Consider the following 16,151-nt stretch of genomic DNA (forward strand, 5'->3'; position numbering starts at 1 on the left):
ACACTGATATTAAGGCGGTAAGTGTGAGGGGTCAGATCTAGAGTGATACAGGAAGTGTCGGCGGGTCAGGCTGATAGTGATGCATACAAAGACCAAATATCCAAGGCTCACTGTAGTGCTGAATAGCGAGACTTCTCAAGGCTAAGACAAAAATCAATAGTTCTCATCCTGGTCAAAATTCACAATGCTTCATTCTAAAATTGTCCTCTCCTGCTTCTCGATTCACCAATGAAGGAACAAAATTTAATTGCACCACCCGGCTTATCTCTTCAAATATTTTGCAACTCTAAATGAGATTACCTCTCTTGTTTTGAAACTGTTAAAAAAGACCGGATTTGCCCAATTTCAATTCACAGGACTAATGTTCATCCATGATATCAAGGCTAATCGCCATTCGTGGTATTCCTCATATGGCATTAGTATCTTTCCTAAATTGCTCATAATTCCTCACACTGTAGTCCAAGTGCGGTCGAACTGAGCCACAATACATTGGAAATAATGCTTTGTTCTCCTGCTCTGAAATCCTTCTGCAGCTTTCACAACAGACTTCTACAACTGCTACGAGACTTCATTGACTTATTAAACAGTTCTCCAAGATGCAATTCCAAAAATCTGTACATCAGACTTTCTACTTCAAACCTTCGATAATAATCTCCACACATTTCCTCCTGACAAGTGTGATAAAGTCAAATCGTTGCTATTTATTAAATCATGAGGGACATGGATAGGTTGACTCACCAAGGTGTTTTCCTGCTGGTGAGGAAGTCAAAATTTCGAAAACATTGTTTTAAAATTAGTTGGTAAGGATTTAAAAGGGACGTCAGGGGCAACTTTTTCAGTCGTGTCCAGAATGAGCTGCCAGAGAAATTGTTGGAGACTGGTACAACTGTAACATTTAATGGCATCTGGATGGATATATGAGTAACAAGGTTTCGAGGGTTGTGGGCCAAATGTTGGCAAATGGGACCTATTAATTTAGGATAACTGTCCACCATGGTCAAGTTGGAAAGAAGGGCCACTTTCCATGTTGTATTGTTCAAGGACTTGATGACTCTAGAACAATCGCAAAAACTTTGCAAATAATTCCATCAAGACGATTTCAAGTTCCAAATCTTCGGTCAATCTTCCTCTCTTGTGCTCACAAGTTCATTACCTGATGTCAGAACTTACGGATTAGTTTCTGGATCCCTTTCTGTAAATTGGTTCTGCATTCTTTCTAATTCCGATATTTTTTTAACGAATGTAGCTAGTGTTAATGGACTTAGCATCAATATTTCTAATACCATATTTCGATGAATATTAAAACACAACAGCATATCTACTTTGGCACCAGATGACGAGCAATTGAGTCAAAATCGATCGGACGCAGTGATACAATAATCCTCTCTTCGTGTGGTGTACATCCGTGACTCTATAATTCAATAAAGAATCATTCCCACAACTTCAGCTGTGTCAGGATCTAGTTTTCGGTGAAAGCCTGTCAATCTGCTAAGGTAACGTTTGTCTGGGTCTCTGCAAAGGATTCGGCGACATCTTTGGGTCTTGACAATTTGTTCTTCAAACAAATTACGTATTTCATGAATTCAGTTCTTTTACTATGGAAATTCGCAATGAGGATGCAGCTGTGATGGCCGAGAGGTTAAGGCGTTGGATTTGAATTCCAATGGGGTCTCCCTGCGCAGGTTCGAATCCTGCTCACAGAGTTGACTCTTTCAAAAGTCATTAATTACTTTGCAGAATTTGGATTTCGTGGAGCTTGAGCTTTGCATTCAATTGAAAGTAAATTTTTAACTGTGAAGAATCAGAAGTAATTTCAAGATGTCTAATTGAATAAATTATATGTCGAGACACAAAAAGCCATCAACTTCCAACACGAATCAGTTTCCAAACATTTGTCGAACTATCGTGAAATTTGGATGTTTGGGAGGCGGGCGGGGTGGGGATGGGGGGGTGAAATTAAGCAAAACAAGAAGCAATGCAATACATTTCCCTGCAGGTGATGAGTTTTTTTTAGGATCAGATGAAAGTCAAGCTGAGAAAGTTCAACCTAATTTACAGCTGACTCTCAAGGCCAATTATCTATTATATCAGCAGTCAATGAATTAGAAAAAAAGAGTTACAAGTCGCTGTGCAAAGGTCACTCATCTGCACCATTATTGTGCCATTTAAGAACACAGGATAAAGTCATTGACATTTGCACTGGGAACATTAGAACACACGAGACTTTGGGCCAAAGTTGGAAACTGCGACTGGAATGATTCGCTCTCTGATTAGCCGCGATGCACACAGGTGGAATGGCCTTTTCCCACTTTGTAAATCTACGAAGACAAGTTGAAAATAATCTGCAAGGAAAATGTTCATAAAGGGTGTTTTATTTACACCAAATACGACAGTATCTATCACCTTGTCTTGTTATTTACTTGTGAGGATTCGATACTCTCAGAACCGTGGCCCGGATCGTATTCCGGCTCATGGAATGCTGGTATTGTTCAGCTAACATGTCGGTGTACCAGTACTTCTGCCGATTTTCCGATCCAGCCTAGGAACTCTCTCTCCACCAAACGGGACTTCTCATCCCTGGACATGGTGCAAGCCAGAGGATTGTGAAGAGTTACTGTGAAAATATTGTCAGTTGGAAAAATGTTTAGGAAGCAAACCATAAATTTTAGGCTCCGGCTTTGGAAATCTTGAGAAACCCTTTGGGAAATGGAATCATAGGAGATTGAAGAAGTGTAAATTGTCAGTCCGAGTAGAGGAAGGGACATTGACTCTGATCTTCTCGGCACAGGAACTGATCTGAGACATTAAAAGAATTCTCGCTCCCGTACGCGAGGAATACAAACTTCATCTGGACTGTGGGACAATGAAAAACTCTGGAACACTCAAGACAATATCCAAATATTGACTGAGATCACTACAGTACGAGTACTATAGATGGGTCAGTCATTGTCCACTGTGTGCGGCAGGGCTTCCTGACACAGTATGTAGACATGCCTTCAAGGGAAGAAGCCACTTTCGATTTAGTACTGGGTAACGAGCCTGACCAGGTTTTAGATTTGGAAGGAGGTGAGCACTGTGGAGACAGCGATCACAATTCTCTCAGGTTTACTTTCGTGATGGAAAGGGATAGGTGTACTCCACGGAGCAAGAGTTTCAGCTGGTGGAAGGGAAATCACGATGCAATGAGGTAAGATTTAGGAATCGTAGAGTGGGGTAGGAAACTGTAGGGGGTGAGCACATTAAAAATGTGGAGCTTATTCAAGGAAAAGCTCCTGTGTGTCCTAGATAAGTATGTACCTGTCAGGGAGGGAGTAAGATATAGAACGCGTGAGCCGTGCTTTACTAAGGAAGTGGAAACCCTGGTCAAGAAGAACAAGAAGTCTTATGTTAGGAGAAAACGTGAAAACTCAGTTCGAGCGCTCGAGGGTTCCAACGATATCAGGAAAGACCTAAAAAGAGAGCTGAGAAGAACCAGGAGGAGACATGAGAAGTTGTTGGCAGATAGGATCAGGGTTAACCCTAAGGCTTTCCATAGGTATGTGAGCACTAAAGGAATGACGAGAGTTAAATTTGGGACAATCAAGGATAATAATGGGAAGTCGTATGTGGAGTCAGTGGAGATAGAGGAAGCACTAAATAAATATTTTTCGACAGAGTTCGCTATAGATAATGAAAATGTTGGCGAGGAAGATACAGAGATACTTGCGTCTAGACTAGTAGAGATTGAGGTTCACATGGAAGAGATATTAGGAATACTGCAGAGTGTGAAAATAGATAAGTCAGCTGGGCCGGACGGGATCTATCTGATATTGTTCAGCAAATGCACGACAGGAAGGTACAAATCAAGCTGATGCTAACAACGGCTCGTTTTGAGCCGCTAATTTGCAGTGAAGTGGCGGCGCCAATAAAAGGTGTCACGCAGCTCGTCTAATTCCACATCCTGAGCTCGAAATGACCAGATGTCTCTCGCAGAGTTTCGGCAGGGGCTTGCTTAGACGACACCATGACACGTTTTCACTGGAGTGGATCATGAAATCGCGTCGGTACTGCGAATAAAACGATGGAAACTTCCAGCAGAGAAGGAGGCGACCCTGAAGCAGGCAGCTGAGGACAAATGTTTCTCCTTTGCCAGTGAAAGGCACTGCTTCACAAATTGGAAACTTCGAAGTGAAGCAGTGTTGGTGATTTTCTTCGCTGTTTGTTCACCTTTTTAATTCTGATTCCGTGAAAGTCCTTGGCATTACATATCGACATTCTGCCAGCGGTGGGCGTGTCTGTTGGGCCAGTGGCGTAATGGATAACGCGTCTGACTTCGGATCAAAAGATTGTAGGTTCGAGTCCTACCTGGCTCGAAGGGAATGTCCGACTTTAACCGTGCCCCACGTTGACGCTCCCCTGTGATGTCCTGCCGGGACGTCGCTTCTGTGCTTCCACATTTGAAACTTGCATTTGTCCTGTTATCCATTTCAAATTCCAGCTCACCACAACGGAGACCTCTGTCGCTTTGGAGGTATCTTTCTGTGTGTCTCCCTTTGTGGGTGAAAATGAGCATGAGTTCCTCAAAAGAGTTACAAGTCGCTGTGCAAAGGTCACTCATCTGCCCCATTATTGTGCCATTTAAGAACACAGGATAAAGTCATTGACATTTGCACTGGGAACATGAGAACACACGAGACTTTGGGCCAAAGTTGGAAACTGCGACTGGAATGATTGGCTCTCTGATTAGCCGCGATGCACACAGGTGGAATGGCCTTTTCCCACTTTGTATATCTACGAAGACAAGTTGAAAATAATCTGCAAGGAAAATGTTCATAAAGGGTGTTTTATTTACACCAAATACGACAGTATCTATCGCCTTGTCTTGTTATTTACTTGTGAGGATTCGATACTCTCAGAACCGTGGCCCGGATCGTATTCCGGCTCATGGAATGCTGGTATTGTTCAGCTAACATGTCGGTGTCCCAGTACTTCTGCCGATTTTCCGATGCTAGCAGGTCAGTGGTTTTGTCCAAAACATTATGAATGTTAACATAATACGAATAGCTGCAGTTGCTGGAAATCTGAGCCAAAAACGAAAATTGTTTGCGGAACGCAGAAAGCCTGGCAACAGAAACATCGACTTTCCTGCTCCTCTGATGCTGCTGTGCTCTTCCAAAATTTTCTGATCTAAAATCAGGTTTCCAGCATCTGCAGTCCTCACTTTTGCCTAGTTCCTTCAGTGTCGCTGGTTCCCAATTCAAGAACTCCATCTCTAGCGGTTTCATGTCTGTACCTCCATGCTGTCGAGTTGAAGAGTGAGGAAAAGTAACTCACCCCCTCCATCTCTGGGGTAATTAGGGGCTGAAAGTGAATCGTATCGCATTGAAGTGTATCTACAAGCGACTTAATCGCTGTCTTTTATTGGGAACCATCTCTTTCATTGTAACCATCAGGAAAGACCATTTCGTTCGCTAAAAAGAGAAATGAATATGTCACTAACCTTTGTTTGTTTCATGGCCAAGAATACTCAGATCAATAGCTCCCTTGATTACCTCTGCTGGTCATGTTCGCAAAGAGGTCTAGCAAATTGCCAAGTGTGATTTTCCTTTCAATAAATAATGTTGAATCAATTTTGCTGCAAATATCTTGTCCTAACTTTGTGCTTTTCTTCTTTTACATTGGTGTCTCGCACCTTACAAATGACAGCAAAGGTATGAATGGAGATGGAAACATGTAACTCAAGTCAGCGGCAGCTTTCAATGAAATCACGGCTGATTTGGTCAATGCTCAGGGGGCGGTGCTCTCTGTAGTCATGGCCGAGTGGTTAAGGCGATGGATTAGAAATCCATTGGGGTTTCCCCACGTAGGTTCGAATCCTGCTGACTACGTTATGAACGGTTCCCTGCTGGAACTATTCAAAGTTCAGAAAGCCTGTTTTGCAAACCAGGCCTGTAATTTGATTAGACTTGAGAAACTCGAGTTCTTCATCAGAAATGCTCCACATTTAAAACATGATCTCTGTTTCTCTTTCCAGATACACTGCTCGACACATCGGGTTTCTGCAGTTGTTATTGAACGCCCTGAGCAGAAGTGCTGCTTTTCATTAGATTCCTTTCATCCCTTGTCCTCTGTTCTCTGACTCTGGTCATTGGCAACACTTCCTCCTGCTCGTCAGAGTGCTCATTCCCCACCGCTCCATCTCCCATCATTACAAACGACCGCAGGAAATTGCCACTTAACCATCTTTGTTCCAAAGTGAAACTCACCAGCCTAGGAACTCTCTCCACCAAACGGGACTTCTCATCCCTGGACATGGTGCAAGCCAGAGGATTGTGAAGAGTTACTGTGAAAATATAGTCAGTTGGCAGTTGGAAAAATGATTAGGAAGCAAACCATATAATTTAGGCCTCAGCTTTGGAAATCTTGAGAAACCCTTTGGGAAATGGAATCATAGGAGATTGAAGAAGTGTAAATTGTCAGTCCGAGTAGAGGAAGGGACATTGACTCTGTTCTTCTCGGCACAGGAACTGATCTGAGACTTTGAAAGAATTCTCGCTCCCGTACGCGAGGAATACAAACTTCATCTGGACTGTGGGATAATGAAAAACTCTGGAACACTCAAGACAATATCCAAATATTGACTGAGATCACTACAGTACGAGTACTATAGATGGGTCAGTTTTTGTCCACTGTGTGCGGGAGGGCTTCCTGACACAGTATGTAGACATGCCTTCAAGGGAAGAAGCCACTTTCGATTTAGTACTGGGTAACGAGCCTGGCCAGGTTTTAGATTTGGAAGTAGGTGAGCACTGTGGAGACAGCGATCACAATTCTCTCAGGTTTACTTTCGTGATGGAGAGGGATAGGTGTACTCCACGGAGCAAGAGTTTCAGCTGGTGGAAGGGAAATCACGATGCAATGAGGTAAGATTTGTGAATCGTAGAGTGGGGTAGGAAACTGTAGGGGGTGATCACATTAAAAATGTGGAGCTTATTCAAGGAAAAGCTCCTGTGTGTCCTAGATAAGTATGTACCTGTCAGGGAGGGAGTAAGATATAGAACGTGTCAGCCGTACTTTACTAAGGAAGTGGAAACCCTGGTCAAGAAGAACAAGAAGTCTTATGTTAGGAGAAAACGTGAAAACTCAGTTCGAGCGCTCGAGGGTTCCAACGATATCAGGAAAGACCTAAAAAGAGAGCTGAGAAGAACCAGGAGGAGACATGAGAAGTTGTTGGCAGATAGGATCAGGGTTAACCCTAAGGCTTTCCATAGGTATGTGAGCACTAAAAGAATGACGAGAGTTAAATTTGGGACAATCAAGGATAATAGTGGGAAGTCGTATGTGGAGTCAGTGGAGATAGAGGAAGCACTAAATAAATATTTTTCGACAGAGTTCGCTATAGATAATGAAACTGTTGGCGAGGAAGATAGAGAGATACTTGCGTCTAGACTAGAAGAGATTGAGTTTCACATGGAAGAGATATTAGAAATACTGCAGAGTGTGAAAATAGATAAGTCAGCTGGGCCGGACGGGATCTATCTGATGTTGTTCAGCAAATGCACGACAGGAAGGTACAAATCAAGCTGATGCTAACAACGGCTCGTTCTGAGCCGCTAATTTGCAGTGAAGTGGCGGCGCCAATAAAAGGTGTCACGCAGCTCGTCTAATTCCACATCCTGAGCTCGAAATGACCAGATGTCTCTCGCAGAGTTTCGGCAGGGTCTTGCTTAGACGACACCATGACACGTTTTCACTGGAGTGGGTCATGAATTCGCGTCGGGACTGCGAATAAAACGATGGAAACTTCCAGCAGAGAAGGAGGCGACCCCGAAGCAGGCAGCTGAGGACAAATGTTTCTCCTTTGCCAGTGAAAGTCACTGCTTCACAAATTGGAAACTTCGAAGTGAAGCAGTGTTGGTGATTTTCTTCGCTGCTTGTTCACCTTTTTAATTCTGATTCCGTGAAAGTCATTGGCATTACATATTGACATTCTGCCAGCGATGAGCGTGTATGTTGGGCCAGTGGCGTAATGGATAACGCGTCTGACTTCGGATCAGAAGATTGTACGTTCGAGTCCTACCTGGCTCGAGGGGAATGTCTGACTTTAACCGTGCCCCACGTTGACGCTCCCCTGTGATGTCCTGCCGGGACGTCGCTTCTGTGCTTCCACATTTGAAACTTGCATTTGTCCTATTATCCATTTCAAATTCCTGCTCACCACAACGGAGACCTCTGTCGCTTTGGGGGTATCTTTCTGTGTATCTCCCTTTGTGGGTGAAAATGAGCATAAGTTCCTCAAAAGAGTTACAAGTCGCTGTGCAAAGGTCACACATCTGCCCCATTTTTGTGCCATTTAAGAACACAGGATAAAGTCATTGACATTTGCACTGGGAACATTAGAACACACGAGACTTTGGGCCAAAGTAGGAAACTGCGACTGGAATGATTGGCTCTCTGATTAGCCGCGATGCACACAGGTGGAATGGCCTTTTCCCACTTTGTAAATCTACGAAGACAAGTTGAAAATAATCTGCAAGGAAAATGTTCATAAAGGGTGTTTTATTTACACCAAATACGACAGTATCTATCGCCTTGTCTTGTTATTTACTTGTGAGGATTCGATACTCTCAGCACCGTGGCCCGGATCGTATTCCGGCTCATGGAATGCTGGTATTGTTCAGCTAACATGTCGGTGTCCCAGTACTTCTGCCGATTTCCCGATGCTAGCGGGTCATTGGTTTTGTCCAAAACATGATGAATGTTAACATAATACGAATAGCTGCAGTTGCTGGAAATCTGAGCCAAAAACGAAAATTGTTTGCGGAACGCAGAAAGCCTGGCAACAGAAACATCGACTTTCCTGCTCCTCTGATGCTGCTGTGCTCTTCCAAAATTTTCTGATCTAAAATCAGGTTTCCAGCATCTGCAGTCCTCACTTTTGCCTAGTTCCTTCAGTGTCGCTGGTTCCCAATTCAAGAACTCCATCTCTAGCGGTTTCATGTCTGTACCTCCATGCTGTCGAGTTGAAGAGTGAAGAAAAGTAACTCACCCCCTCCATCTCTGGGGTAATTAGGGGCTGAAAGTGAATCGTATCGCATTGAAGTGTATCTACAAGCGACTTAATCTCTGTCTTTTATTGGGAACCATCTCTTTCATTGTAACCATCAGGAAAGACCACTTCGTTCGCTAAAAAGAGAAATGAATATGTCACTAACCTTTGTTTGTTTCATGGCCAAGAATACTCAGATCAATAGCTCCCTTGATTACCTCTGCTGGTCATGTTCGCAAAGAGGTCTAGCAAATTGCCAAGTGTGATTTTCCTTTCAATAAATAATGTTGAACCAATTTTGCTGCAAATATCTTGTCCTAACTTTGTGCTTTTCTTCTTTTACATTGGTGTCTCGCACCTTACAAATGACAGCAAAGGTATGAATCAATTACCAAGATATCCCTCGTGATGTTTTATGGGACATGTGGGATTTTTTTTGATTTTGGTTCTCCAAACGTTTTTACAATCGAACCGAGAGTTTTAGATGGGAAGTTAAGATCACGCATGACTACTGCCATTTTTGTCACTCACACGCATTTTTCCCCTTGTACGATTTATTTCGCTTTGTTGTTACTGCGAGTGGGCTTGTAAACTACACATGCTTGTGAGTCCATTCCTCACTGTTCCTCAACTCCAGCCAAACAGACTTTACATCCTTATTTCCTGAATCAAGGTAATTCTCTAACCATTGCATAAATGTCATTAAAACTTCGGTATTTCACATGCCTCTGTATATCATCTTTCAATATCAATTGATCTTTTACTGTATTGCAGTTGTGCATAAGAAGAGAAAAATGAAATGGAGAATGGTGGACCTACGCTTTATACACCCGTTATTGAAGCGAAAATGCAGATTTCTGCCTATAAAACGATCGTGGAACCATGTGCCGAACCCTCAGGAAACACAGAATAAGTGCAGTGCCACAGGGCATGTCAAGGACAGCACTAGAAGGACAACAGAAATGCTGCTCTAAGCTCGTATTTTGGATGTATTTCTCAATGAGTAATAGAGTGTGACATGTGTTCCATCAGGAGTTACCTCACACAAGGAAGTAACCAGTGCTGCAGACTGTCATATCATCCAAATTCCAAGCCCTGGAATCAGAGACATTCAATATTCTGTGCATAACTGCAAGGAACAGCTGTCCAAGGCGTTTTTACAGTCCAGATGAAATTATGAATGCAGCTCTCTAGTTGTCAGCCTCTTTCTCCTATGTCGTGTTTCGTGCAGTCCATGCGTGGAATCTCGTCAACCACGTTTGAACTGCACATGATGGGGTATTGGGCCTTGTTTTCGCGTGAGTTGTTGTCTGAGTGAGTCCCTCGGTTTCTGTGCTGTTATATGTCCGAGTGTTCGGAGGAATCTGGATATCATTTTCCAGAATTTGTTTTTAACACAGGGAAGCATGATTTAAAAATTACCTCATAGCAAATCCACGTTGCAAACTTTGTATGCCATGCATTTGCGAATGAAGGTGGGTGGATATTGGTTCTTGGCAAAGACTTTGTGTGGGCGTCAGTCCAGCAGTCCCTAGTAGCAATACGTACAAACGGCAGGGGCCACACATTCGGCTAGAATAGCACAACAATAATAGGACAGGGCAAGCAGAAGACAGGCAGACAATTCATGGAAGCAGGGCACTCATCCACGGATTCCATCCGTTGGACCCAATCTGCAATCCCAACAAACGGCAGCAGCAGGAATGAAACCAAATGCATTCGTACCAAAACATGAGAGCAGCGCTTCACAGAAACCTCTGCAGCGCTGAGAATGTCACCCAGAAAGGGACGAAAAGTCTGCAAACCATCTTCCTAGCGTCACCGAACTTTTCAACAAGAACTCCAGAAGCATCCGAACTTCACATCTTTCTGCTCCAAAACACTCCGCTTTTCCACAACAGAGAATTGCACACTCAACTACCGCGTGTAAGATGAGAATTGCAGCCCCTACACGACCAAGGGCGGCAGTAAGAGTGAGGGGAAACAGCTGCCACTGTCATTCCACAGCTACAAACGCTCTCTTTGAAAGGTACATTATCGTATGAATGTCGGGGCAGCAGTAGAATATGGGAACTAAACAGCCTGCGCTGTGTATTCATATTCTGGACAATGTGATTTGTTCACAGTTTTCCCTGAAAGTGAGTGGACGTCGTTATTTCACCGCTGTTGTGAAGCCAGATCCTGCACTGAGTCTGCTCCCTCGTTTTTTGTTGTTGTGGCTAAAAGGTGGGCAATCGCAACGTGAAACTTTGTTATATTTTTCTCACATTTCCTTCATTCCTGTCCTGGTGAGGGAGGCTGGAGATTGGCTCGCTCGATCAGATGGAGGCACCAGCGCATTGTTGACCTAATTTAATCGAGAATGTAATTGGTCATATTCACTTTGCATGGTACATTTTTCTGTTTTGTTTAATGTTACTTAAGCACTTTCTGTTACTTGGCAATGCACTAAATCTCCAGAATGTCGGGAAGCTCCGTTTGGAATTGCTTCGGTGTTATTTGTGTGAGCAGTTCTTGACATACACGTCTCGCACTGCCCCACAGACAGAAGTAATGAGTTTGCGTGTCTGATAATGACTCTGCCTTTTGAGTTTTGCACCTGGTCCACGTTAAGAGCTGTCAGTTTTTGGATTCACTGGAGAGTTAAGGGGATAACACGATTTGTGAGGTTTTGTGTTAGTCAACGAAATTATTTGATGGAGAACTTGGGAATGTATCAAGGAGAATGGTCATTGTCTGTAAATGTCTGGAAAACATTCCTCTCTGTGTCATTTCAAAACATGACGCCTCAAGAAAAAAATAAAATTCAAACACGCTGACTTAGTAACACAGAGCATGCGTTTTTGCAAGTGGTCTATTCAAACTGTTGTCAGGTACTGGAGTGTCACAGAATTACCAAGCACAGAAGCAAACCTTCCTATCCACCTTGCACCTGTTGAACAGATGACCGTAACTAATCTAAACATATTTGCCAATATTTTTCCCTTATCTCTCCGAACAATTCCTGTCTGCATACCCATTTAGATGCCTTTGAAGTGTTGTGAGTGCACCAAACTCTGCCACTAAATGTGGCAATTTATTCCACACGCACAAAAATGTCTGTATTAAAAACAAGTGTCGCTCACGTCCCTTTCAAATTGTACGGCTCTCACATTAAACCTATGCTATCTCACTGTAAACTCATGTGACTTCTGAAAAAGTGTAGAATGACTATGTTCTCTGTTCGTCTACCTCATGATTTTGTAAACTTTTCCAAGAACATCCCTCAGGCCTGAAGCTCCAGGGAAAACTGTCGAAGAACATTCAGCTTCTCAATAATGTCCACACCGTGCAAACCTTTCAAATCGTTGTAAATATTTTTTTTAAATTATGCTAAGGTATATATAGAAAGTGCCAGGGGAAATTGCCTGAAGTGAAGCGATGCTGAAACATTAGTCTTGACAGGTTTGGCGCTTAGTTATCGTCAGGGAGCGTCGCCGAGTGGTTCAATGTAGGTAAAAGCAACAAATGCAGATGCTGGAGACCAGATTCAGGATTAGTGGTGCTGAAGAGCGCAGCAGTACAGGCAGCATCCGAGGAGCAGTAAAATCGACGTTTCGGGCGAAAACCTGTATTCCTGATGAAGGGCTTTTGCCTGAAACGTCGAGTTTACTGCTCCTCGGATGCTGCCTGAACTGCTGTGCTCTTCCAGCACGATTAATCCAGAGAGGTTTAATTAGCTGCGTTTAGGATCCAGTCTCTATTGCGTCGTGGGTTTGAAACCCAACTTTGCAATAGAACAACAGCAGGCAGCTTTTTATGACAGAGCTACGCAGGTCCTGATATTGCTTTATGGGTGTGTTTGTTACTCCTCGGGTCTCTCACCCTCTCTGCGATAAACACGGAAACATGAGCAACTGATTCTTAAAATAATGAGAACTACTGCTGTCCACATCCTCTCGATCACTGTGCGTTTGGATGTGTACACGTACAATTTTGCTGCCAGTTGCTGTGTCTCAAATGGTCAGAGCATTTGGCTGAAATGTTGGTTGTCCTCGCCCAAAAAGAGCACAGAGCATCAAATATTTCACATCAAGTATTGAGAGCGACCATGTGCTGACAATACAACCACGAGAACTCATCCATGATTGACCCTGAGTCCGCAATGAGTGAGACGGTCACGTGCAGCAAAATGTGACCCCACTCTCTACAAGCCCCTGCTGCCAACAGAAAGGGGCCACTGCAGTTTCAATCAGCGGCTTCCTGCCCACCCCTGGGACACAGCTCATGGAAACTCCTTCCTCAGGAACGGCTGTTACCGTGTGAAAGGGTAAAACATTCTAATTCAAACTGGAAATGGCTTCAGAAGACTGTTCCTGTTTTTAAAACATTTTATAATCAGAATTCCTTTCTCGAATATTAGAAGTGGTAAACTTTGTAGGCAGGTCGAACAAAGAAAGTGTTGATTGTGAGGACTCTGTCTCTTCAGCAGATGGGATTCCCTACACTCTAATCAGAAATGATTTGGTTTCCTGAGGTATTTTCCCGATTGATTTGCAGTCTGCCAGAATGTCTGGGAATCACTTCGGCGACCTAAGGATCAGGCTCAAAATTTGAAAATATTAACAGAGAATCGTAAATCCAGGGGCAAGGCCTAAATGGATTGTCATGGTCTGAAGGAATAAATCTGAGAATTGAAAGACTTGGATAATGTTATTTGCAATGGGGAGGAATGAACGAGATTTTTGAAAATTGTCGTGTCAGCTGAATGAGACTCGGTATGAAATGATAAATTAACCAACACCAATCCTATCCTGGTACGCTCAGTCGGTAGAGCTTGAGACCTTTAATCTCAATGGTGTGGGGTCGAGACCCACGCAGGGCGCTGTTGTTTGTTAATAGGTTTGCCGCTCTCCTTTAATTTTGCAAGAGCAAAATCGCTCGCTGAAGCTTGTTTTGTTTACACATTTTTTCCTCCGTTTTTGATCATCTCTTGGTTTCTGAGTGAAAACTGTCTCCACTGTACTGCAGGTGCAAGAGACAAGGTTATCAGTTCAGCTGAATATGCTATAAACGATGTCCCTTCCAAAACGTGAGGTTCCATTCCAAACGTGCCCCAACCAAAATGTCCAGAGACGTCGAATGCGAATGGCCACATGACAGTGACAGCTGCATGTCAAATGGTGCTGCAATAGAATTAAGTGAATTAGAATGCTCTGATGGAAACCGAATGGAAATCTCCCTGAAATTTTCCCAGTTCACTCGGTAAATGATGCTGTTGTGTACCCACATGTATTTACGTAATGGACAGCTTATTGTCAGTAACAGGGGATGGGGGTGATGTGCAGGATAGTGATGCAGGATAATGAGGTTTCTGTGTGAGTTAGAAGTGATTTGTTCGAACAGGGAATTCAAACGTCCACAGAGCAGACATAGCTGATTGGTCCAGGATCAGACTTTTCCCTTCTGTTTCAGTACCAACAAAAGAAATTGCGGGAAAATCTCAGCAGGTCTGGTAGAATCTTGGAATGGAAAACCGAGTTAAGTCTTCAAGACCAGTGACACTTATTACTCCATGTCCATCTCCGTCTACCTTTTCATTGAATATCTCCTGACTCTCAACTTTATACTCAGTTTCTCTTTTATTATTCCATCTCCAAACATTCTTCCAGTCTCAAAATTTAATAGCAGAACTGTTCCATCTCTCACCTCGCCGGGTTATGAGAGGAGGACTTCGAAATGCACGATTAACTCTGTTTCTATTTCCTAAGATACTGGATGGTCGTAGACCAGAAGGCATCGGAGGACAGTTAGAGCTTTCAGCCCGTCTGGTCTGCCCGCCATTCGGTCATGACTCATATCGTTCCCAAACCAATTTTCAGCCTTCTATTTGTGACACTTAGCTCCCCTGAATTTAGGATCCAGTCTTTTTGCCAGAGTGTGAATGAAACTGTCCCAACCGTCTCCACATCTGCTGGCAGCTGTTACACCGTATCTGTGTGTGATCGAGCTCAATTTCAGTCCCACACAGCAAACACGTCTGTTCTGAGCAATGCAATCCCCGCTGCATGACAGATCGATCGGGTCTCTGACCCCACGGTTTTTCTGCGAGGCAGTAGTTAGCTCCCTCACCACCCACGGCAAGGACCGGTGCTTCAAAATGTGGGGACAAAGGACGATTGGCACAAGAGTTTGTACAGGTTAGGTCGAAAGGGTTATTGTCAACTTCAGTGGAGTCCCTGCTTCAGAGTATGGGTTTGAATCGCCCAGGCCTGGATAAAATTCCAAGTCAGGAAATGAAGATTTATTTCTCTTCTTGTGGCTAATCTGAATGAAAACCATTTTCTGCTTCAACAGAGAGCACAGACCCGGTTCTGCCAGAAGGAATCCAGTGATTGATTGCAAACAACTGGAATCATAGAGTCATAGAGATGCACTGCAGGGAAACAGACCCTTCGTTCAAACCTGTCCATGCTGACCGGAAATCCCAACCCAATTTGGTGCCTCTTACCAGCATACGGCCCATATCCCTCCAAACCCTTCCTACTCATATACAATTTCAAATGCCTCTTAAATGTTCCAATTGTACGAGCCTCCACCACATCCTCTGGCAGCCATGGCAGCGCATACACGAATAAATCGTCACTGCAAATCCCCTCTAAGGGTCTCGCCTTTCTAAGCTGAAACTATCTCGCTGTTCATTCAATGTCGCTACGTCTAATTCTTGGAACTCCCTCGCTATCGACATCATGGCTGTATCACTGTGTTGAGCACTTCGAGGACGATGTAACGTAACTTACCATCTCAATCTCTTGAGTAATTATGGTTGGGCAGTGAAGCCTATCCCAAAGAGTGACGTGCATTCTCCAGAATTTCGTTTGAAAAAACTGCAGTTTCCAAGTGGACATCCGAAAGTGGTCGGGAACAAAAGTAAAGTATCGAAGGGAAAGTAGGATAAACTGAAAGTCAATGATGACTGAGATGAATGAGACTGAAAGTGAGTGAGGAGCTGTTGGTACAAGGATCAATGTCAGTGCTAATGGTTTAGCCCTTACTGCCCACTGTTAACACCAATTCACACACCACTCCTGGTAAATTCACCACAATTACCCTGGTCTCTTGGTATGAGTTTCCCTCTGTGCAT

The 16,151-nt window shown here is 43.6% G+C and overlaps 4 non-coding genes across 4 annotated transcripts; all 4 read left to right on the plus strand.

The window, feature by feature from the left end:
• Positions 1 to 1,621: 1,621 nt before the first annotated feature.
• Positions 1,622 to 1,703, plus strand: trnas-uga (transfer RNA serine (anticodon UGA)). Its single transcript has one exon. It is a non-coding gene; the product is annotated as a tRNA-Ser (tRNA).
• A 2,576-nt stretch (positions 1,704 to 4,279) lies between these two features.
• trnar-ucg (transfer RNA arginine (anticodon UCG)) lies at positions 4,280 to 4,352 on the plus strand. Its single transcript has one exon. It is a non-coding gene; the product is annotated as a tRNA-Arg (tRNA).
• Positions 4,353 to 5,785: 1,433 nt separating this feature from the next.
• trnas-aga (transfer RNA serine (anticodon AGA)) lies at positions 5,786 to 5,867 on the plus strand. The gene has a single exon. It is a non-coding gene; the product is annotated as a tRNA-Ser (tRNA).
• A 2,127-nt stretch (positions 5,868 to 7,994) lies between these two features.
• trnar-ucg (transfer RNA arginine (anticodon UCG)) lies at positions 7,995 to 8,067 on the plus strand. The gene has a single exon. It is a non-coding gene; the product is annotated as a tRNA-Arg (tRNA).
• Positions 8,068 to 16,151: the final 8,084 nt, after the last annotated feature.

Source organism: Chiloscyllium punctatum, chromosome 29 (genome assembly GCF_047496795.1).
Source record: "Chiloscyllium punctatum isolate Juve2018m chromosome 29, sChiPun1.3, whole genome shotgun sequence".
Classification (NCBI taxonomy): Eukaryota; Metazoa; Chordata; class Chondrichthyes; order Orectolobiformes; family Hemiscylliidae; genus Chiloscyllium; species Chiloscyllium punctatum.